Here is a 16,667-nt window from a genome sequence, read left to right as displayed (position 1 = left end):
AGAAGCCCAAGCAATATGCGCCCAGAGGAGCGTCTTGCCACATGTCAACACTGGGTCTGACTGAGCGCCTCCAGTAGAGAGGCCCAAGCAAGACACGCCCCGAGGAGCGTCTTGACATATGTCAACACTGGGTCGGACTGAGGGCCTCCATGAGAGAAGCCCAAGCAAGACGCGCCCCGAGGAGAGTCTTGCCACATGTCAACACTCGGTCTGACAGAGGGCATTCAGGAGAGAGGCCGAAGCAATACGCGCCCCGAGGAGCGTCAGGCCACATGTCACTACTCCGTCTGACTGAGCGCCTCCAGGAGAGAGGCCCAAGCAAGACTTGCCCCGAGGAGCGTCTTGCCATATGTCAACAATGGGTCTGACTGAGGGTCTCCAGGAGAGAAGCCCAAGCAAGACGCGCCCAGAGGAGCGTCTTGCCACATGTCAACACTGGGTCTGACTGAGCGCCTCCAGTAGAGAGGCCCAAGCAAGACACGCCCCGAGGAGCGTCTTGACATATGTCAACACTGGGTCGGACTGAGGGCCTCCATGAGAGAAGCCCAAGCAAGACGCGCCCCGAGGAGAGTCTTGCCACATGTCAACACTCGTTCTGACAGAGGGCATTCAGGAGAGAGGCCGAAGCAATACGCGCCCCGAGGAGCGTCTTGCCACATGTCACCACTGGGTCTGAATGAGCGCCTCCAGGAGAGAGGCCCAACCAAGACGCGCCCCGAGGAGTGTCTTGCCACATGCCAACACTGGGTCTGACTGAGCGCCTCCAGGAGAGAGGCCCAAGCAAGACGCGCCACGAGGAGCGTCTTGCCACGTGTCATCACTGGGTCTGACTGAGCGCCTCCAGGAGAGAGGCCCAAGCAAGATGTGCCCCGAGGAGCGTCTTTCCATGTGTCATCACTGGGTCTGACTGAGCGCCTCCAGGAGAGAGGCCCAAGCAAGACACGCCCCGAGGAGCGTCTTGCCACATGTCAACACTGGGTCTGACTGAGCGCCTCCAGGAGAGAGGCCCAAGCAAGACGCGCCCCGAGGAGCGTCTTGCCACATGTCAGCACTGGGTCTGACTGAGCGCCTCCAGGAGAGAGGCCCCAGCAAGACGCGCCCCGAGGAGCGTCTTGCCTTATGTCAGCACTCGGTCTGACTGAGCGCCTCCAGGAGAGAGGCCCAAGCAAGACGCGCCCCGAGGAGAGTCTTGCCACATGTCAACAATGGGTCTGACTGAGGGCCTCCAGGAGAGAGGCCCAAGCAAGATGCGCCCGGAGGAGCGTCTTGCCACATGTCAACACTGGGTCTGACAGAGGGCCTCCAGGAGAGAGGCCCAAGCAAGACGCGCCCCGAGGAGCGTCTTGCCACATGTCACCTCTGGTTCTGACTGAGCGCCTCCAGGAGAGAGGCCCAAGCAAGATGTGCCCCGAGGAGTCTCTTGTCACATGTCAACACTGGGTCTGTCTGAGCGCCTCCAGGAGAGAAGCCCAAGCAAGACGCGCCCCGAGGAGCGTCTTGCCACATGTCAACAATGGGTCTGACTGAGGGCCTCCAGGAGAGAAGCCCAAGCAAGACGCGCCCCGAGGAGCGTCTTGACACATGTCAACACTGGGTCTGACAGAGGGCCTCCAGGAGAGAGGCCCAAGCAAGACGCGCCCAGAGGAGTGTCTTGCCACATGTCACCACTGGGTCTGACTGAGCGCTTCCAGGAGAGAGGCCCAAGCAAGACGCGCCCCGAGGAGCGTCAGGCCACATGTCACTACTCAGTCTGACTGAGCGCCTCCAGGAGAGAGGCCCAAGCAAGACGCGCCCCGAGGAGCGTCTTGCCACATGTCAGCACTGGGTCTGACTGAGCGCCTCCAGGAGAGAGGCCCCAGCAAGACGCGCCCCGAGGAGCGTCTTGCCACATGTCAACACTGGGTCTGACTGAGCGCCTCCAGGAGAGAGGCCCAAGCAAGACGCGCCCCGAGGAGCGTCTTGCCACATGTCAACACTGGGTCTGACTGAGCGCCTCCAGCAGATAGGCCCAAGCAAGACGCGCCCCGAGGAGCGTCTTGCCACATGTCAGCACTGGGTCTGACTGAGCGCCTCCAGGAGAGAGGCCCCAGCAAGATGCGCCCCGAGGAGCGTCTTGCCTTATGTCAGCACTCGGTCTGACTGAGCGCCTCCAGGAGAGAGGCCCAAGCAAGACGCGCCCCGAGGAGCGTCTTGCCACATTTCAACAATGGGTCTGACTGAGGGCCTCCAGGAGAGAGGCCCAAGCAAGATGCGCCCGGAGGAGCGTCTTGCCACATGTCAACACTGGGTCTGACAGAGGGCCTCCAAGAGAGAGGCCCAAGCAAGACGCGCCCCGAGGAGCGTCTTGCCACATGTCACCTCTGGTTCCGACTGAGCGCCTCCAGGAGAGAGGCCCAAGCAAGACGTGCCCCAAGGAGCCTCTTGTCACATGTCAACACTGGGTCTGTCTGAGCGCCTCCAGGAGAGAAGCCCAAGCAATACGCGCCCCGAGGAGCGTCTTGCCTTATGTCAGCACTCGGTCTGACTGAGCGCCTCCAGGAGAGAGGCCCAAGCAAGACGCGCCCCGAGGAGCGTCTTGCCACATGTCAACAATGGGTCTGACTGAGGGCCTCCAGGAGAGAGGCCCAAGCAAGATGCGCCCGGAGGAGCGTCTTGCCACATGTCAACACTGGGTCTGACAGAGGGCCTCCAGGAGAGAGGCCCAAGCAAGACGCGCCCTGAGGAGCGTCTTGCCACATGTCACCTCTGGTTCTGACTGAGCGCCTCCAGGAGAGAGGCACTGACGCGACGGTCGCCACTGCAGGTTGTGTGAGTCTCGCGCAAAGTGCCATATCAAACGTGCGCAAGCTAGTGACAAGCAACTTCACCAGATCCATAGATTCTGCATACGCTTGAATACCAAAGAAAGTATCGAGAGATAACACCGACACGAGTTGCGCGACGGCGCTGGCTGCAGTCGCTACAACACTGGATTTATTAATCAACGTAATTGTGATCGTAATGGCGTATCGAGTGTGCACCAGAAACTACAACCAGTACTACAGAAAACTGGCATGAGGGTCGCGGTCTAACGTTATGTTGGTGTCTCGCATCGACCGTCGACGGCCGTTTGCCAGCGGCTGAAAATGGCACAGTTGACGAAATGGAAACGCCGACCGTCCATAGTGCACTCTCGCAAGTTCCAACCGCACCATCTCAGGAGACAGACCACAGAGTCATATTAGCGGAGGGTAGATAGAAAATGCGCAAACCGCCGCAACCGCCCATATACATACTATACGAGTTCAACATAGAGTGGAGTAAGAAGTTACTACCGATTGTATTTACAACGTGCAAGCAGCTGGTGTGTGACGCTTTACTTGATTATCACAGAGGTTGCGATGTCCTGTGTTCCACGAGCGCATGGAAACAAGTGAACGAACTTCTACGGACCGTACTGTTGGGGTATGAGCGAGCTGTAAAATCAATACACGCTAGACACGCGGACTTTGCCGCATTACTGGACACGCATATCGCCACAACAAAACCGGGTCAAGTGTTCGGGGCGTCACCGCGCTCGACTATACACGTCTTGGCCTACCACGAGTACATGAGCCCACAAGACCCTAAGCGAGGTAGAAGCCGTTGTGTCTACCCAACGCAAATTCAGCACAGCCGTGCGCGCTAAGACAAGTCCCTCTAGATTGCTGGAAACTTTGGAAACGTGGAAGGCTGGCGTGTACGCGCTTTCTACACATCTCAACGGTATGATCGCGATACTCTCGGCCGCACAACAACTAATGGTCATGTGTTCGGAAGGTCTGATCAGGTCTGACATGACCGGTTGTCAATCGACGTCGAGCGTGCACTCACACACGAATATCGTGGCGTACAGTAAAGCGACAGTGACCTCTACGCTCACGTTGATCGCCGATGTTTCGAAGGGCAATCGAGTGTGTTGGCTGACAAAAGCTATGGTGACCGACGGTCGCGTCGACTACAATGTGCCTCATTGCGACTTTAGAGGCGTATGTGATCCTTTGCAAATCGACAACACCACCGCGGTCGAGTGCGAAGTCACGGTCGGTGGCGTGTTGTCCTTACTGTGCCCCATACAATGTGACGGTCCGTGTCACGGACCGGTGTGTTACGACCCGACTAACGAAAAGTACCAGGTGATAACATTGCATCTGCCCATTACAGCGGAGCGAGCGTTTCGCCACACTCCCAAACCAAGGTTAATAGTTGTAGCGCACACCCTTTCGGACCTCGGTGCACGCGAAACACTGGCGTACACTCACAACATCACGCTCGAGACAGCTCAAGTGTTACGCAAAACAAAGGACGTGTTCAAATCCATAGAGAATATACGGTCTTTAGCGTATGCGTATATAAAGAAGGTCGATGACATTTACAGACCCGGCGGCGTGGGCACCACAGTAGAACAACAAGGTGCTCTCAAGCGCACACAGATACTGGCCGCATTATCACTCGCGATGTCTATCCTGACATGCCCGTTTCTGATTTCTATGTTAATTAAATTATGACAAGAGCTACGGTGGTTACGTTTACACTCTGACCACGTGCCTTAGTTTCTGCTAGTGACCTATAAATACATTTGACCACTTGCTCTCACTGCCATTAAAGCGGCTGTACCCACACGTACAACACCCAAGTAAAAAAATGATCTCGCTGTCTGTACTGGGTGTACTCTCAGTAGTCGCAGTTGCTCAGGCCATGGTGGTACGCTCACATAACGCCTCTGAGATACGTCCCATCACACCACCTCCTACACTACTCGCGAAGGAGTATTCAACACCCCCTTTGTACGAAGACAACCATTATAACGAGCACAGCACAACGCTTGCCGCACGCGAAGACAACATGCAGGAGACAACGCTACCACCTGTCGTGAGAACAACGGATTCGAGTGACAACGATCGCGACTATGACGAGCACATTACAGCACCCTCTGTGCACGAAGACCAGGTGCAGGAGACAACGCTACCACCTGTCGTGAGAAACAAGAGTTTGGTTAACAATGATCATCGTCGTGTCCCATTGTAAGCTGGGCGTGCCATCGCACACATCGTACATGTGTGTTAACCCACCTGTATGCGACAGACTTTGTGTGTTGCATGACATCGAGATGTATTGACGTCTGTGTCAATACAGGACTCTCTATAAGCCGGGAGCTGGACGCTAACGACCCGTGCATGCGCCACACAAAAGGTATCGTACATGTGTTAACCCACCTGTATGCGACAGACTTTGTGTGTTGCATGACATCGAGATGTATTGACGTCTGTGTCAATACAGGACTCTCTAAGCTGGGAGCTGGACGCTAACGACCCGTGCATGTGCCACACAAAAGGTAACTCGACTAACTACAAAACGAATATTGTGATGTAGAAAGTTGGCTCGACTGTTTGAATCAGCTGCAGCTGCGGTTTACTCACGAAGTGAATCGCACGCTTGTTAGAAGTACATTCGGAGCACTTAAAAAATACATCGCTCTCATCGAGTTCCGTCTCAGCGTTCACCGGCTGATGGGCAAGAGCGTGACATGGGATCGCAAGGAACTTACTTAAGGACTATCATCTCATTTGGCATTTACTCACGGACCCAAGAAACCAGTTCCGAAAAATGGTCGAGAATTATAACTTGTCTAATAGCAACTGGAAGATATGTTGCGTCATAAGCCTCTGATGGTTCACAAGGTGCACGGTCCACTCGAAATCCTAATGCTGTATTTGTAGTGCATACACTAAGTCTTCTCTGTTGATGTCAGACTAGAGTTTTATTAGAGTTTTACTTTGCAACAATGGGATTCGAGCAATTGATGTGTATATTTTTAATAGTGCACAATGCTACTATTCCTAGGCTGAATGTATGACATGGTAGCCTGGCAAGCCAGACTAAATAAATGTATTATTTAGTCTGGCCATGCTCCATTGACGGCTCTCGGTTGTGGGGCGGGTTCTACCGTTGTCTTTCAAATGATCTCCGCATTCCACTGGACAATGAATGTGACATACTCTTGTTTCACTCTGTTGCATCATCCCACCCACCAGGCATATAGAGTGCCCTGATTGGCCCACAAAGCGGATAAAGCTCTGTGATTTGTTCACTAAGCAGATAGAGCACTATGATTGGCCCACCATTATGGACCAATCACAGCTCTTTATGTGTTTGAAACCCCTCTAGAGAGCTGTGATTGGCTAGCCAGAGTCCTGGTAGGAGCTGCTGAGGTTCCAATGGAGCATGTCTAGACCAAACTTTGCAAAGCAAGAATTTGGTCTAGTTCACTAGGCTAATGACATGGCTCTTGTGTATCATTATGTATCGTTTCCATTAAGTACTAATTTAAATAAAGTCCCTCTGTCCTCAGTGCTAGGTTGTGGGTTTAATACACATTATTATGATCAACCTGTTGAATAGTATAATAACAATATTCTTGTAAAAGTCATTTAGTAATGAACAACCTCAGTTCTGTGAAAGAACATCATGTCTCTGATGTGTACACTGCAGGCCTGACCGGTCTTGCTGGGGCCTCTCTCCTGGAGGCGCTCAATCAGACCCAGTGGTGACACGTGGCAAGACGCTCCTCGGGGCGCGTCTTGCTTGGGCCTCTCTCCTGGAGGCGCTCAGTCAGACCCAGTGGTGACACGTGGCAAGAAGCTCCTCGGGGCGCGTCTTGCTTGGGCCTCTCTCCTGGAGGCGCTCAGTCAGACCCAGTGTTGACATGTGGAAAGACACTCCTCGGGGCGCGTCTTGCTTGGGCCTCTCTCATGGAGGCCCTCTGTCATACCCAGTGTTGACATGTGTCAAGACGCTCCTCGGGGCGCGTCTTGCTTTGGCTTCTCTCCTGGAGGCGCTCAGTCAGACCGAGTGCTGACATGTGGCAAGAAGCTCCTCGGGGCGCGTCTTGCTTGGGCTTCTCTCCTGGAGGCCCTCAGTAAGACCCATTGTTGACATGTGGCAAGACGCTCCTCGTGGTGCGTCTTGCTTGGGCCTCTCTCCAGAAGGCCCTCAATCAGACCCAGTGTTGACACGTGGCAAGACGCTCCTCGGGGCGCGTCTTGCTTGGGCCTCTCTCCTGGAGGGGCTCAGTCAGACTGAGTAGTGACATGTGGCCTGACGCTCCTCGGGGCGCGTCTTGCCTGGGCCTCTCTCCTGGAGGCGCTCAGTAAGACCCAGTGGTGACATGTGGCAAGACACTCCTCGGGGCGCGTCTTTCTTGGGCCCCTCTCCTGGAGGCCCTCTGTCAGACCCAGTGTTGACATGTGTCAAGACGCTCAACGGGGCGCGTCTTGCTTGGGCTTCTCTCCTGGAGGCCCTCAGTCAGACCCATTGTTGACATGTGGCAAGACGCTCCTCGGGGCGCGTCTTGCTTGGGCCTCTCTCCTGGAGGCGCTCAGTCAGAACCAGAGGTGACATGTGGCAAGACGCTCCTCGGGGCGCGTCTTGCTTGGGCCTCTCTCCTGGAGGCCCTCTGTCAGACCCAGTGTTGACATGTGGCAAGACGCTCCTCCGGGCGCATCTTGCTTGGGCCTCTCTCCTGGAGGCCCTCAGTAAGACCCATTGTTGACATGTGGCAAGACGCTCCTCGGGGCGCGTATTGCTTTTGCCTCTCTCCAGAAGGCCCTCAATAAGACCCAGTGTTGACATGTGGCAAGACGCTCCACGGGGCGCGTCTTGCTTGGGCTTCTCTCCTGGAGGCCCTCAGTCAGACCCATTGTTGACATGTGGCAAGACGCTCCTCGGGGCGCGTCTTGCTTGGGCCTCTCTCCTGGAGGCGCTCAGTCGGACCCAGTGTTGACATGTGGCAAGACGCTCCTCGGGGCACGTCTTGCTTGGGCCTCTCTCCTGGAGGCGCTCAGTCAGACCGAGTAGTGACATGTGGCAAGACGCTCCTCGGGGCGCGTCTTGCTTGGACCTCTCTCCTGGAGGCGCTCAGTTAGACCGAGTAGTGACATGTCGCAAGACGCTCCTCGGGGCGCGTCTTGCTTGGGCCTCTCTCATGGAGGCCCTCTGTCAGACCCAGTGTTGACATGTGGCAAGACGCTCCTCGGGGTGCGTCTTGCTTGGGCCTCTCTCCTGGAGGCGCTCAGTCAGAACCAGAGGTGACATGTGGCAAGACGCTCCTCGGGGTGCGTCTTGCTTGGGCCTCTCTCCTGGAGGCCCTCTGTCAGACCCAGTGTTGACATGTGGCAAAACGCTCCTCCGGGCGCATCTTGCTTGGGCCTCTCTCCTGGAGGCCCTCAGTAAGACCCATTGTATACATGTGGCAAGACACTCCTCGAGGCGCGTCTTGCTTGGGCCTCTCTCCAGAAGGCCCTCAATCAGACCCAGTGTTGACATGTGGCAAGACGCTCCTCGGGGCGCGTCTTGCTTGGGCTTCTCTCATGGAGGCCCTCAGTCAGACCCAGTGTTGACATGTGTCAAGACGCTCCTCGGGGCGTGTCTTGCTTAGGCCTCTCTCCTGGAGGCGCTCAAACAGACCGAGTAGTGACATGTGGCAAGACGCTCCTCGGGGCGCGTCTTGCTTGGACCTCTCTCCCTGAGGCGCTCAGTCAGACCCAGTGTTGACATTTGGCAAGACACTCCTCGGGGCGCGTCTTGCTTGGGCCTCTCTCATGGAGGCCCTCTGTCAGACCCAGTGTTGACATGTGTCAAGACGCTCCTCGGGGGGCGTCTTGCTTTGGCCTCTCTCCTGGAGGCGCTCAGTCTGACCGAGTGCTGACATGTGGCAAGAAGCTCCTCGGGGCGCGTCTTGCTTGGGCTTCTCACCTGGAGGCCCTCAGTAAGAACCATTGTTGACATGTGGCAAGACGCTCCTCGGGGCGCGTCTTGCTTGGGCCTCTCTCCAGAAGGCCCTCAATCAGACCCAGTGTTGACACGTGGCAAGACGCTCCTCGGGGCGCGTCTTGCTTGGGCCTCTCTCCTGGAGGCGCTCAGTCAGACCAAGTGGTGACATGTGGCAAGACACTCCTCGGGGCGCGTCTTGCTTGGGCCTCTCTCCTGGAGGCCCTCTGTCAGACCCAGTGTTGACATGTGGCAAAACACTCCTCGGGGCGCGTCTTGCTTGGGCCTCTCTCATGGAGGCCCTCTGTCAGACCCAGTGTTGACATGTGTCAAGACGCTCCTCGGGGCGCGTCTTGCTTGGGCTTCTCACCTGGAGGCCCTCAGTAAGACCCATTGTTGACATGTGGCAAGACGCTCCTCGTGGTGCGTCTTGCTTGGGCCTCTCTCCAGAAGGCCCTCAATCAGACCCAGTGTTGACACGTGGCAAGACGCTCCTCGGGGCGCGTCTTGCTTGGGCCTCTCTCCTGGAGGCGTTCAGTCAGACTGAGTAGTGACATGTGGCCTGACGCTCCTCGGGGCGCGTCTTGCCTGGGCCTCTCTCCTGGAGGCGCTCAGTCAGACCCAGTGGTGACATGTGGCAAGACACTCCTCGGGGCGCGTCTTTCTTGGGCCCCTCTCCTGGAGGCCCTCTGTCAGACCCAGTGTTGACATGTGTCAAGACGCTCCACGGGGCGCGTCTTGCTTGGGCTTCTCTCCTGGAGGCACTCAGTCAGACCCATTGTTGACATGTGGCAAGACGCTCCTCGGGGCGCGTCTTTCTTGGACCTCTCTCCTGGAGGCGCTCAGTCAGAACCAGAGGTGACATGTGGCAAGACGCTCCTCGGGGCGCGTCTTGCTTGGGCCTCTCTCCTGGAGGCCCTCTGTCAGACCCAGTGTTGACATGTGGCAAGACGCTCCTCCGGGCGCATCTTGCTTGGGCCTCTCTCCTGGAGGCCCTCAGTAAGACCCATTGTTGACATGTGGCAAGACGCTCCTCGGGGCGCGTATTGCTTGGGCCTCTCTCCAGAAGGCCCTCAATAAGACCCAGTGTTTACATGTGGCAAGACGCTCCACGGGGCGCGTCTTGCTTGGGCTTCTCTCCTGGAGGCCCTCAGTCAGACCCATTGTTGACATGTGGCAAGACGCTCCTAGGGGCGCGTCTTGCTTGGGCCTCTCTCCTGGAGGCGCTCAGTCAGACCCAGTGTTGACATGTGGCAAGACGCTCCACGGGGCGCGTCTTGCTTGGGCTTCTCTCCTGGAGGCCCTCAGTCAGACCCATTGTTGACATGTGGCAAGACGCTCCTCGGGGCACGTCTTGCTTGGGCCTCTCTCCTGGAGGCGCTCAGTCAGACCGAGTTGTGACATGTGGCAAGACGCTCCTCGGGGCGCGTCTTGCTTGGACCTCTCTCCTGGAGGCGCTCAGTTAGACCGAGTAGTGACATGTCGCAAGACGCTCCTCGGGGCGCGTCTTGCTTGGGCCTCTCTCATGGAGGCCCTCTGTCAGACCCAGTGTTGACATGTGGCAAGACGCTCCTCGGGGCGCGTCTTGCTTTGGCCTCTCTCCTGGAGGCGCTCAGTCAGAACCAGAGGTGACATGTGGCAAGATGCTCCTCGGGGTGCGTCTTGCTTGGGCCTCTCTCCTGGAGGCCCTCTGTCAGACCCAGTGTTGACATGTGTCAAGACGCTCCTCGGGGCGTGTCTTGCTTGGGCCTCTCTCCTGGAGGCGCTCAAACAGACCGAGTAGTGACATGTGGCAAGACGCTCCTCGGGGCGCGTCTTGCTGGGGCTTCTCTCATGGAGGCACTCAGTCAGATCCAGTGTTGACATGTGGCAAGACGCTCCTCGGGGCGCGTCTTGCTTGGACCTCTCTCCCTGAGGCGCTAAGTCAGACCGAGTAGTGACATGTGGCAAGACGATCCTCGGGGCGCGTCTTGCTTGGACCTCTCTCCCTGAGGCGCTCAGTCAGACCCAGTGTTGACATTTGGCAAGACACTCCTCGGGGCGCGTCTTGCTTGGGCCTCTCTCATGGAGGCCCTCTGTCAGACCCAGTGTTGACATGTGTCAAGACGCTCCTCGGGGGGCGTCTTGCTTTGGCCTCTCTCCTGGAGGCGCTCAGTCTGACCGAGTGCTGACATGTGGCAAGAAGCTCCTCGGGGCGCGTCTTGCTTGGGCTTCTCACCTGGAGGCCCTCAGTAAGAACCATTGTTGACATGTGGCAAGACGCTCCTCGGGGCGCGTCTTGCTTGGGCCTCTCTCCAGAAGGCCCTCAATCAGACCCAGTGTTGACACGTGGCAAGACGCTCCTCGGGGCGCGTCTTGCTTGGGCCTCTCTCCTGGAGGCGCTCAGTCAGACCAAGTGGTGACATGTGGCAAGACACTCCTCGGGGCGCGTCTTGCTTGGGCCTCTCTCCTGGAGGCCCTCTGTCAGACCCAGTGTTGACATGTGGCAAGACACTCCTCGGGGCGCGTCTTGCTTGGGCCTCTCTCATGGAGGCCCTCTGTCAGACCCAGTGTTGACATGTGTCAAGACGCTCCTCGGGGCGCGTCTTGCTTTGGCCTCTCTCCTGGAGGCGCTCAGTCAGACCGAGTGCTGACATGTGGCAAGAAGCTCCTCGGGGCGCGTCTTGCTTGGGCTTCTCTCCTGGAGGCCCTCAGTAAGACCCATTGTTGACATGTGGCAAGACGCTCCTCGGGGCGCGTCTTGCTTGGGCCTCTCTCCTGGAGGCGCTCAGTCAGACTGAGTAGTGACATGTGGCCTGACGCTCCTCGGGGCGCGTGTTGCTTGGGCCTCTCTCCTGGAGGCGCTCAGTCAGACCAAGTGGTGACATGTGGCAAGACGCTCCTCGGGGCGCGTCTTGCTTGGGCCTCTCTCCAGAAGGCCCTCAATCAGACCCAGTGTTGACAAGTGGCAAGACGCTCCTCGGGGCGCGTCTTGCTTGGGCCTCTCTCCTGGAGGCGCTCAGTCAGAATGAGTAGTGACATGCGGCCTGACGCTCCTCGGGGCGCGTGTTGCTTGGGCCTCCCTCCTGGAGGCGCTCAGTCAGACCAAGTGGTGACATGTGGCAAGACACTTCTCGGGGCGCGTCTTGCTTGGGCCTCTCTCATGGAGGCCCTCTGTCAGACCCAGTGTTGACATGTGTCAAGACGCTCCTCGGGGCGCGTCTTGCTTTGGCCTCTCTCCTGGAGGCGCTCAGTCAGACCCAGTGCTAACATTTGGCAAGACGCTCCTCGGGGCGCGTCTTGCTTGGGCTTCTCTCCTGGAGGCGCTCAGACAGACCCAGTGTTGACATGTGACAAGACGCTCCTTGGGGCGCGTCTTGCTTGGGCCTCTCTCCTGGAGGCGCTCAGTCAGAACCAGAGGTGACATGTGGCAAGACGCTCCTCGGGGCGCGTCTTGCTTGGGCCTCTCTCCTGGAGGCCCTCTGTCAGACCCAGTGTTGACATGTGGCAAGACGCTCCTCCGGGCGCATCTTGCTTGGGCCTCTCTCCTGGAGGCCCTCAGTCAGACCCATTGTTGACATGTGTCAAGACGCTCCTCGGGCGTTTCTTGCTTGCGCCTCTCTCCTGGAGGCGCTCAGTCAGACCCAGAGGTGACATGTGGCAAGACGCTCCTCGGGCCTCTCTCCTGGAGGCGCTCGGTCAGACCCAGTGTTGACATGTGGCAAGACGCTCCTCGGGGCGCTTCTTGCTTGGGCCTCTCTCCTGGAGGTGCTCAGTCAGACCCAGTGTTGACATGTGGCAAGATGCTCCTCGGGGCGCGTCTTGCTGGGGCTTCTCTCATGGAGGCACTCAGTCCGCCCCAGTGTTGACATGTGGCAAGATGCTCGTCGGGGCACGTCTTGCTTGGGCCTCTCTCCTGGAGGCGCTCAGTCAGACCCAGAGGAGACATGTGTCAAGATGCTCCTCGGGGCGCGTCTTGCTTGGGCCTCTCTCCTGGAGGCGCTCAGTCAGACCCAGTGTTCACATGTGGCAAGACGCTCCTCTGGGCGCGTCTTGCTTGGGCCTCTCTCCTGGAGGCGCTCAGACAGACCCAGTGTTGACACGTGGCAAGACGCTCCTCGGGGCGCGTCTTGGTTGGGCCTCTCTCCTGGAGGCGCTCATTCAGACCCAGTGGTGACATATGGCAAGACACTCCTCGGGGCGCGTATTGCTTGGACCTCTCTCCTGAATGCCCTCTGTCAGACCGAGTGTTGACATGTGGCAAGACTCTCCTCGGGGCGCGTCTTGCTGGGGCCTCTCTCCTGGAGGCGCTCAGTCGGACCCAGTGCTGACATGTGGCAAGACGCTCCTCGGGGCGCGTCTTGCTTGGGCCTCTGTCCTGGAGGCGCTCAGTCAGACTGAGTAGTGACATGTGGCCTGACGCTCCTCGGGGCGCGTCTTGCTTGGGCCTCTCTCCTGGAGGCGCTCAGTCAGACCCAGTGGTGACATGTGGCAAGACACTCCTCGGGGCGCGTCTTGCTTGGGCCTCTCTCCTGGAGGCCCTCTGTCAGACCCAGTGTTGACATGTGTCAAGACGCTCCTCGGGGCGCGTCTTGCTTGGGCTTCTCTCCTGGAGGCCCTCAGTCAGACCCATTGTTGACATGTGGCAAGACGCTGCTCGGGGCGCGTCTTGCTTGGGCTTCTCTCCTGGAGGCGCTCAGACAGACCCAGTGTTGACATGTGACAAGACGCTCCTCGGGGTGCGTCTTGCTTGGGCCTCTCTCCTGGAGGCGCTCAGTCAGAACCAGAGGTGACATGTGGCAAGACGCTCCTCGGGGCTCGTCTTGCTTGGGCCTCTCTCCTGGAGGCCCTCTGTCAGACCCAGTGTTGACATGTGGCAAGACGCTCCTCTGGGCGCATCTTGCTTGGGCCTCTCTCCTTTAGGCCCTCAGTCAGACCCATTGTTGACATGTGGCAAGACGCTTCTCGGGGCGCGTCTTGCTTGGGCCTCTCTCCTGGAGGCGCTCAGTCAGACCGAGTGCTGACATAAGGCAAGACGCTCCTCGGGGCGCGTCTTGCTGGGGCCTCCTTCCTGGAGGCGCTCAGTCAGACCCAGTGCTGACATGTGGCAAGACGCTCCTCGGGGCGCGTCTTGCTTGGGCCTCTCTCCTGGAGGCGCTCAGTCAGACCCAGTGTTGACACGTGGCAAGACGCTCCTCGGGGCGCGTCTTGCTTGGGCCTCTCTCCTGGAGGCGCTCAGTCAGACCCAGTGTTGGCATGTGGCAAAACACTCCTCGGGGCGCGTCTTGGTTGGGCCTCTCTCCTGGAGGCGCTCATTCAGACCCAGTGGTGACATGTGGCAAGACGCTCCTCGGGGGGCGTATTGCTTCGGCCTCTCTCCTGAATGCCCTCTGTCAGACCGAGTGTTGACATGTGGCAAGACTCTCCTCGGGGCGCGTCTTGCTTGGGCTTCTCTCATGGAGGCCCTCAGTCCGACCCAGTGTTGACATGTGGCAAAACGCTCCTCGGGGCACGTCTTGCTTGTGCCTCTCTCCTGGAGGCGCTCAGTCAGACCGAGTAGTGACATGTGGCAAGACGCTCCTCGGGGCGCTTCTTGCTTGGACCTCCCTCCTGGAGGCGCTCAGTCAGACCGAGTAGTGACATTTGGCAAGACGCTCCTCGGGGCGCGTCTTGCTTGGACCTCTCTCCTGGAGGAGCTCAGTTAGATCGAGTAGTGACATGTGGCAAGACGCTCCTCGGGGCGCGTCTTGCTTGGGCCTCTCTCCTGGAGGCGCTCAGTCAGACCGAGTGCTGACATAAGGCAAGACGCTCCTCGGGGCGCGTCTTGCTGGGGCCTCTCTCCTGGAGGTGCTCAATCAGACCCAGTGGTGACACGTGGCAAGACGCTCCTCTGGGCGCGTCTTGCTTGGGCCTCTCTCCTGGAGGAGCTCAGTCAGACCCAGTGGTGACACGAGACAAGACGCTCCTCGGGGCGCGTCTTGCTTGGGCCTCTCTCCTGGAGGCGCTCAGTCAGACACAGCGTTGACATGTGGCAAGACACTCCTCGGGGCGCGTCTTGCCTGGGCTTCTCTCATGGAGGCCCACAGTAAGACCCATTGTTGACATGTGGAAAGAAGGTCCTCGGGGCGCGTCTTGCTTTGGCTTCTCTGCTGGAGGCCCTCAGTCAGACCCATTGTTGACATGTGGCAAGACGCTCCTCGGGGCGCGTATTGCTTGGGCCTCTCTCCTGGATGCCCTCTGTCAGACCCAGTGTTGACATGTGGCAAGACTCTCCTCGGGGCGCGTCTTGCTTGGGCTTCTCTCATGGAGGCCCTCAGTCAGATCCAGTGTTGACATGTGTCAAGACGCTCCTCGGGCAGTGTCTTGCTTGGGCTTCTCTCCTGGAAGCGCTCAGTCAGACCCAGTGTTGACATGTGGCAAGACGCTCCTCGGGGCGCTTCTTGCTTGGGCTTCTCTCCTGGAGGCCCTCAGTCAGACCCATTGTTGACATGTGGCAAGACGCTCCTCGGGGCACGTCTTGCTTGGGCCTCTCTCCTGGAGGCGCTCAGTCAGACCGAGTTGTGACATGTGGCAAGACGCTCCTCGGGGCGCGTCTTGCTGGGGCTTCTCTCATGGAGGCACTCAGTCAGACCCAGTGTTGACATGTGGCAAGACGCTCCTCGGGGCGCGTGTTGCTTGGACCTCTCTCCTGGAGGCGCTCAGTCAGACCGAGTAGTGACATGTGGCAAGACGCTCCTCGGGGCGCGTCTTGCTTGGGCCTCTCTCCTGGAGGCGCTCAGTCAGACCCAGTGTTGGCATGTGTCAAGACGCTCCTCGGGCGTTTCTTGCTTGCGCCTCTCTCCTGGAGGCGCTCAGTCAGACCCAGAGGTGACATGTGGCAAGACGCTCCTCGGGCCTCTCTCCTGGAGGCGCTCAGTCAGACCCAGTGTTGACATGTGGCAAGACGTTCCTCGGGGCGCGTCTTGCTTGGGCCTCTCTCCTGGAGGCGCTCAGTCAGACCGAGTGCTGACATGTTGCAAGACGCTCCTCCGGGCGCGTCTTGCTTGGGCCTCTCTCCTGGAGGCGCTCAGTCAGACCCAGTGTTCACATGTGGCAAGACGCTCCTCGGGGCGCGTCTTGCTTGGGCCTCTCTCCTGGAGGCGCTCAGTCAGACCCAGTGTTGACATGTGGAAAGACGCTCCTCGGGGCGCGTCTTGCTTGGGCCTCTCTCCTGGAGGCGCTCAGTCAGACCGAGTGCTGACATGTGGCAAGACGCTCCTCGGGGCGCATCTTGCTTGGGCTTCTCTCCTGGAGGCCCTCAGTCAGACCCAGTGTTGACATGTGGCAAGACGCTCCTCGGGGCGCGTCTTATTTGGGCCTCTCTCCTGGGGGCCCTCAGTCAGACCCAGTGTTGACATGTGGCAAGACGCTCCTCGGGGCGCGTCTTGCTTGGGCTTCTCTCCTGGAGGCCCTCAGTCAGACCCATTGTTGACATGTGGCAAGACGCTCCTCGGGGCACGTCTTGCTTGGGCCTCTCTCCTGGAGGTGCTCAGTCAGACCGAGTAGTGACATGTGGCAAGACGCTCCTCGGGGCGCGTCTTGCTTGGACCTCCCTCCTGGAGGCGCTCAGTCAGACCGAGTAGTGACATGTGGCAAGACGCTCCTCGGGGCGCGTCTTGCTTGGACCTCCCTCCTGGAGGCGCTCAGTCAGACCGAGTAGTGACATGTGGCAAGACGCTCCTCGGGGCGTGTCTTGCTTGGACCTCTCTCCTGGAGGTGCTCAGTCAGACCGAGTAGTGACATGTGGCAAGACTCTCCTCGGGGCGTGTCTTGCTTGGGCCTCTCTCCTGGAGGCGCTCAGTCAGAACTGGAAGATATGTTGCGTCATAAGCCTCTGATGGTTCACCAGGTGCACGGTCCAC

The sequence above is a fragment of the Nothobranchius furzeri genome, chromosome 1, assembly GCF_043380555.1.
Source record: "Nothobranchius furzeri strain GRZ-AD chromosome 1, NfurGRZ-RIMD1, whole genome shotgun sequence".
In the NCBI taxonomy this organism is placed as follows: domain Eukaryota; kingdom Metazoa; phylum Chordata; class Actinopteri; order Cyprinodontiformes; family Nothobranchiidae; genus Nothobranchius; species Nothobranchius furzeri.
The sequence above is the reverse complement of the archived record's forward strand: the minus strand, read 5'-3'. Positions refer to the sequence as shown.